Source organism: Balaenoptera ricei, chromosome 7 (genome assembly GCF_028023285.1).
Source record: "Balaenoptera ricei isolate mBalRic1 chromosome 7, mBalRic1.hap2, whole genome shotgun sequence".
Taxonomy (NCBI): Eukaryota; Metazoa; Chordata; class Mammalia; order Artiodactyla; family Balaenopteridae; genus Balaenoptera; species Balaenoptera ricei.
In genome coordinates, this window is record NC_082645.1 from 121,533,702 (window position 1) to 121,539,701 (window position 6,000).

Consider the following 6,000-nt stretch of genomic DNA (forward strand, 5'->3'; position numbering starts at 1 on the left):
CCCGTCTCCATGGCCACAGAAAGTCCTACTGGACAGCACTGCTCTGGAGCCTGTCACAGAGCCTGGGCAGCCGCATGGGGGGCCAGGAGCTCGGAGGTGACCGCCTGCCGGGGTGGCCTGAGGGTGAGGTCACGTCCAAGTCCTGACTCAAATCTTCGCCAGAATCGATGTGTGACCTGCATCTGTGAGCGTCTCCCTGTTGAAGAGCGAACTCTTGGAAAGGAAAGCGGGGTTAGGTAGGACCTGGCCCCAGAGAGAGCCCTTGCACTGTGACCCTAGACTTCTGCCCTTGGCCAGACACTAGCTGAGGACAAAAGAAAGGCATTTTAGAAACAGGGTTTCAGGATTTGAGTGCCCTTGCTGGAAAGATTATGTGGGGGAGTCCACCCAAACGAAAAGTGAATCCAAATAAGGAACAAAGAAAGGGAAAGATAGGGTTTAGCAGCAGTACCAAAACCAGCAAAAGTTGGTTTAGAAGTACGTGCTTGACTGGTTGTTGAGCTCTTGCTTTGTAAATGCTAGGACAGTTCCTGACAAAACACAAAACTTGCCCCTAAAAAACCATGAGTGATCTGAACCACATGGCTCTCCTTTTTTTAAATCTGGAGGCGAGACCGTGGCAAGTGCAAGTAGAGATTGTGCAGGTTTTCACTTTGGTGTGGAAGAGGGAGCGAGAGCTTAGAGAGTTTGCGGGAAAATGTTAAGTTTAGAGCAGCCACTCGTAGACAGATAGATTATCAAACATCCAACTCACACTTGGGAAAAAAACCCAAAAAGCTTCAAGCAAAGAGGACACCTGAGAGGCTCAAGGAGGCGCCACAGACGTGCAGATGGAGTCAGAGCCCGTCCGTCCCCGTCGCAGACAGGTCACAAATCCAAGTCCAGCACCTGCTCCTTGATAGACACTTTCAGAATTATACAAAACAAGTAGAAGGGATGGGAAAGCTGTGCTAAATCCAGCACAATCCTAATCAGAATGACATTTGATTTTTTAAGAACCTCCTTAAACTCTAAAATTTATATGGAAGAAAAAGATCCACATTGGACCTTGAAACTTTAAAAAAGTTTAGTCAACTTTGAAAACGAGTCAAGAGCAGTGAGTTCCTTCCAGATTATAAAAAATCTGGGGAAAAAAAAAGCTACAAACCCACCGTAGAAACAGTGCAAACACTGTAGAAACACAGCCGTCCGCACAGACCCTCGGATGGGCTCGGTGCTGGTGAGGGCGCCCGCGGGTCCCTGGATGAGAGGCCTGTGTCCTGGGCGGGGCTGGCAGAGGAGCACAGTTTGTGGGAAGAGGGACACTGACCCAGCCTAACGTACGCAGGACGACCTGAGGATTAAAAGTCTCCGTGGGAAAGTAGAATCGCAAGCCAGTAGAAAAAACGGTGGGAAAATACATTTGTGAGCTGCGAGTGCAGAAAAGCTCCTTAACCCCCGAAGCACAGCCGTGAGACAAGGTTTTGAAGGGTTAGTTTACGTAAAGTAAAGATTCCTGTGGGGCAAAGAACACCATGAATAGACCACTGAGAGCAGACTGAGAGACGTCTGCTCAGAGTTTAGAACTGGCAAGGGCCTAACGCTTAGATGTAAAGGACTCCTGCAAACCAGAGGAAGGAGAATCCAGGTAGAAACATGGGCCCAGGACAATCAGGCAGCTCAGAGAAGCCGAGGGCCAGCCAGCCAGGTCTGCCATCAGAGGTGTGCAAACCAGGGCAGGGAGCCGATCAGCTCACAATGCGGGGTTGCCGTGGGGGAAGGCGGGGCACGGACTGGGGCGTCCACGTCGGGAGTTGTCCCCTCCTGGCCGGCAGGGCACTGCACGCAGGCCCCGGGCACAGTGCTGGCTGAGCCCAGGCTGGGCCTCCGGCTACGGTAGATGCTCCTCAGTGGGAAGGAGCCCACAGCGCCCTTGCTGGGAAACCACGGGGGGCCACAGCCGCGAGGACCGCACGTCCATCACAGAGGGATGCGTCCGAGTAGGAGGATTCCCACAGACGGGGACGGAGTGGACGAGGGGGTAAAGTGAGGCCCGAGTCCCTGCTGAGAGCACCCCGTGGACGGAGGGTGGCCTCACCGGGGCCTGCAGCGACCCGCCAGCTAAGGCGAGGCACGGCCAGCAGGGTGACAGCGCTGACGATAAGCCAAGGGAAGGAGGCAGCTTCCGTGGGGGATCTGTCCTTCGTCCCTCAGCAGGCACTCGGCACCTGCTCTGTGCCAGCCCCTCTCTTGGGCACTTGGGAGACATCGCGACAGAGGTTTTTAAATTCCTGCCCTCGTGAACTTCACATACAGTGGCTGTAGGTTAAACAATAACCGTAATACGACAGTTACGTAGTTGGAAGGTGACCCGTGCTTTGGAAGAAAGCAGAGCGTTTTGGACAGGCTCACTGAGGAGTCACTTAACGGCAGGAGTGGGTGACCCTGAAGAGAAGACCAGCACTCGGGGAGGGGGCGGGGACCTGAGAAGGGGCAGCAGAGGTGGGGAGGGGGGCGGAGAGTGAAGCCGTAGCCAGAGCAGCCTGGAAGGGGGTCGGGTGAGGGCGAAGGAGCCCTGAAAACCCCCAGCTCTGGGCTTGGGGCACTTGGCAGGAAGAACCAGGGGGGATGGGGAGTGGGGGTAGGGTCCCAGGGTGGCCGAAGGAGAGATAGGGGACGGGGGGCAGGGGACAGGCATGCAGACACACCGGACCGGGGTGGAGGCTGCGGGGATGGAAGTGCCCTGTGCAGCCAGAGACAAGCAGGCAGGATGGCGGCAGATGGCTGGTGAGCAGGCTGGGGGGCTGCCTGGAGGAGGGTGCTCCCTTTGTGCAAGGAGGAGGTTTGGGGGAAGCGGGGGAGGGTCCTGGGGGCAGGGAGCACGCGGTGCAAGCACGGTAGCTCGTCTGGGCACAGGAAGCCTTAAGCATCCATGGTCCACCCCTCAGGCTATGTGCAGAGCAGGCAAGTGTTAGGAGGACGGGGTCCTTCCCAGCTGGCAGTCACTACAGTGGGCACTCACCTCAGTGGTTTTGCCCAGACCAGCAATGTGTCCACCCCCAAGGATGAGGTGCATTTGTTCCAAACCACCTGGATGGATCTCTTACCCTTCCAGACTGCCTCATGGCCGGGGGTGGCCTGAGACTCGTGCTTAGCTGATGACACCTGCTTTCCCGAGAAGAAGGGCAGGTGCAGCTAGCATAGTACTTTGAATGTGGACGTGGTGGCTGGACCTGCCACAGCAATCCCGCAGCCACGGGCAAGGGCTCTGGCCCTGACACCCTTGAGCCACTGAACCCACTCAGGTGCCAGCACCTCCCTACTTCTTATGAGGTGAGGAAGAAGACCTTTTGGGTTAAGCCACACAAAGGTCTGGTGTCAAAGCCACAAAGCCACAGTAGTTGGAGGCTTTTCTTTTTTTAACTAATGTATTTCTGAATATTATATAAACATATAATAAAAGTTATGGTCAAATAAAGCTAGTATAGCAGCGGCTTCTGGGCCCAGGCCCTTCCTAGCCCCTGGGACCCAGCAATACAGCTGTGCTAATTGTAGCTTGCTTGCTTCTTGCTTAAATTTTTTTTTTTTTTTTTTAATAGTAATCTTTTATTTATTTATTTATTATATTTATCTTTGGCTGTGTTGGGTCTTCGTTTCTGTGCGAGGGCTTTCTCTAGTTGCGGTAAGTGGGGGCCACTCTTCATCGCGGTGCGCGGGCCTCTCACTGTCGCAGCCTCTCTTGTTGCGGAGCACAGGCTCCAGACGCGCAGGCTCAGTAGTTGTGGCTCACGGGCCTCGTTGCTCCGTGGCATGTGGGATCTTCCCAGACCAGGGCTCGAACCCATGTCCCCTGCATTAGCAGGCAGATTCTAAACCACTGTGCCACCAGGGAAGCCCCTTAAATTTTTTTTTTAATAATATATTTTTATTTTTTATTAATAGACTATTTTTTAGAAGTTTATTTATTTTAATAAATTTATTTATTTTATTTATTTTTGGCTGCTTTGGGTCTTCGTTGCTGCTGGCGGGCTTTCTCTAGTTGCGGCGAGCGGGGCTACTCTTCGTTGCGGAGCACGGGCTCTAGTCGTGCAGGCTCAGTAGTTGTGGCACGTAGGCTCAGTAGTTGTGGCATGTGGGCTCTAGAGCGCAGGCTCAGTAGTTGTGGTATACGGGCTCAGTAGTTGTGGCTCGCGGGCTCCAGACCACAGGCTCAGTAGGTGTGGCACACAGGCTTAGTTGCTCCACGGCATGTGGGATCTTCCCGGACCAGGGCTCAAACCTGTGTCCCTTGCATTGGCAGGTGGATTCTTAACCACTGCACCACCAGGGAAGTCCTAATTTTTTTTTTTTAACTGCGAAAGTAATGCAACTTGAAAAAATTTCAAACTGTAATACATTGTATAAAGTGAAAAGTAAAAAATTATATGCAGGGCGTGTGTGCCTTTGTAGGCGCGCGTGCCCCTCCGAGGGCTCCAGCTGAGCTGTGCACTCACCTCCAGCAACCGGCTGCCACTGCGCTTCTTGAGCAGACAGTGCCGGGGCCACCAGAGCCGCTGTGCCACCGAGGGCGGAGAGCCTGGGGCCCTGCGGGTTGGCCTCTTCCGGGACCGACCTTCGCAGCGGCAGCCAGAGGAGAGTGTCCAGCTGCCCAGGCTGGGGAGCTTGGCCACGCCCTCCTGCCGCAAGCCCCGCAGGGTCGGCCTGAGGCTGCCCTCTGCCGGATTCCTCCTCCTCGACCGCGTGCCTCCCGGTCCTGTCCTGGGGTGCCGGGGTCAGGGGCTCCAGCCAGGATAAGGGTCAGACTCAGGGAATTCCACAGGCAGCCAAGGGCACGAGGGGAACGGCCATGGGGGCAGGGCCGTGAGGACAGGGTCCCTCCCAGCTCTCTGCCCTCAGGGCTGACCCAGTCTTGGCTGCCAGACCAGGCTGGTGCTGGGAGGTTGGCCATGACCTCGGAGGCCTCTTCCGGAAGCCGCTGTGCCAGGTGGCAGCCCGTTCTGCCATGCATGGGTCGCCAGAGGAAGGGGGGAGACGGACCCAGGGAGGCTGGGCAAACACCTGGCCCGTCAGGGCTCCACAGGCCCCCGGGCCTGGCGCGGCATCTGCTCCGGGCCCTGGGGGGTGAGAAGGGCCAGGTGCTCCGGGTGGCTTCGGGGAGGGCGCCCCAGCCCTGGGGAACCGCGGTCGCCCACGTGCCCGCTGGATGCACCGCAGAGCAGCTCACTTCGGGGCCTTCGCGGGCGGGGCGGCCTCGGTCGGTCCCTGTCCCCCCGGCACAGAGCGCGGACAAAGACCCCGGCCCAGCCCGCCCCCTCGCCACAGCGGGACGGCCGGCCCACTCGCAACTCCGAGGACTTTCACTGGCTCAGGGGCATCTGGGGCCTGGTGCGGGCTCCCGTCTGCTCCTCCAGGCCTCGGGTTCTCTGGGCTAAATGGCAGCCGCCCCAGCTCCTGTGGCCCTCCCACCCTCGCACCCTCCCGGCCACCAGCAGCCCTCCCGGCCACAGGCCTCCCCTCGCCCTCTGCCCCACTCTGCCGACCCGGCAGCCGCAACAGCGGTGTCCGTCCTCCCCGCAGAGGGATCCAGAGGCCGGCAGGAAGGACGACGCAGGGTCAACACGGCCAGACGGTCCTCCCCTCTGGCCCAGGATCCCCCAGGAGGAGCCGCGGCCCTGTCTCTATTAAAGGGTTGTCTGTTCCCCCTGCAGGCGAGGAGGAGGAGGAGGGTCTGCACTCCGAGCCCACCCTTGGCCCTTCCCAGGCCCTGCCACGCGGAGGGGGAGGCGGGCACTCCCTGGGCAGGTGGACAGACAGACGGCTGTGGGGCCAGCCTCCCTGTGCTCCCTCCCTCCCTGGCCTGGAGTCGGGGCCCAATCTAGGGCGGCTTCCTCTGCTCAGGCCGGACCCAGCCCTGCTCCAGGCCCCGTCCTCCCCTCCGAAGTGGGCTCGCTGCGGACTGTGCGGTGAGACAGGGACCGGGCCCCATGTGCCGCTCCTACCCCACCCGTGCCCACCCTGGCC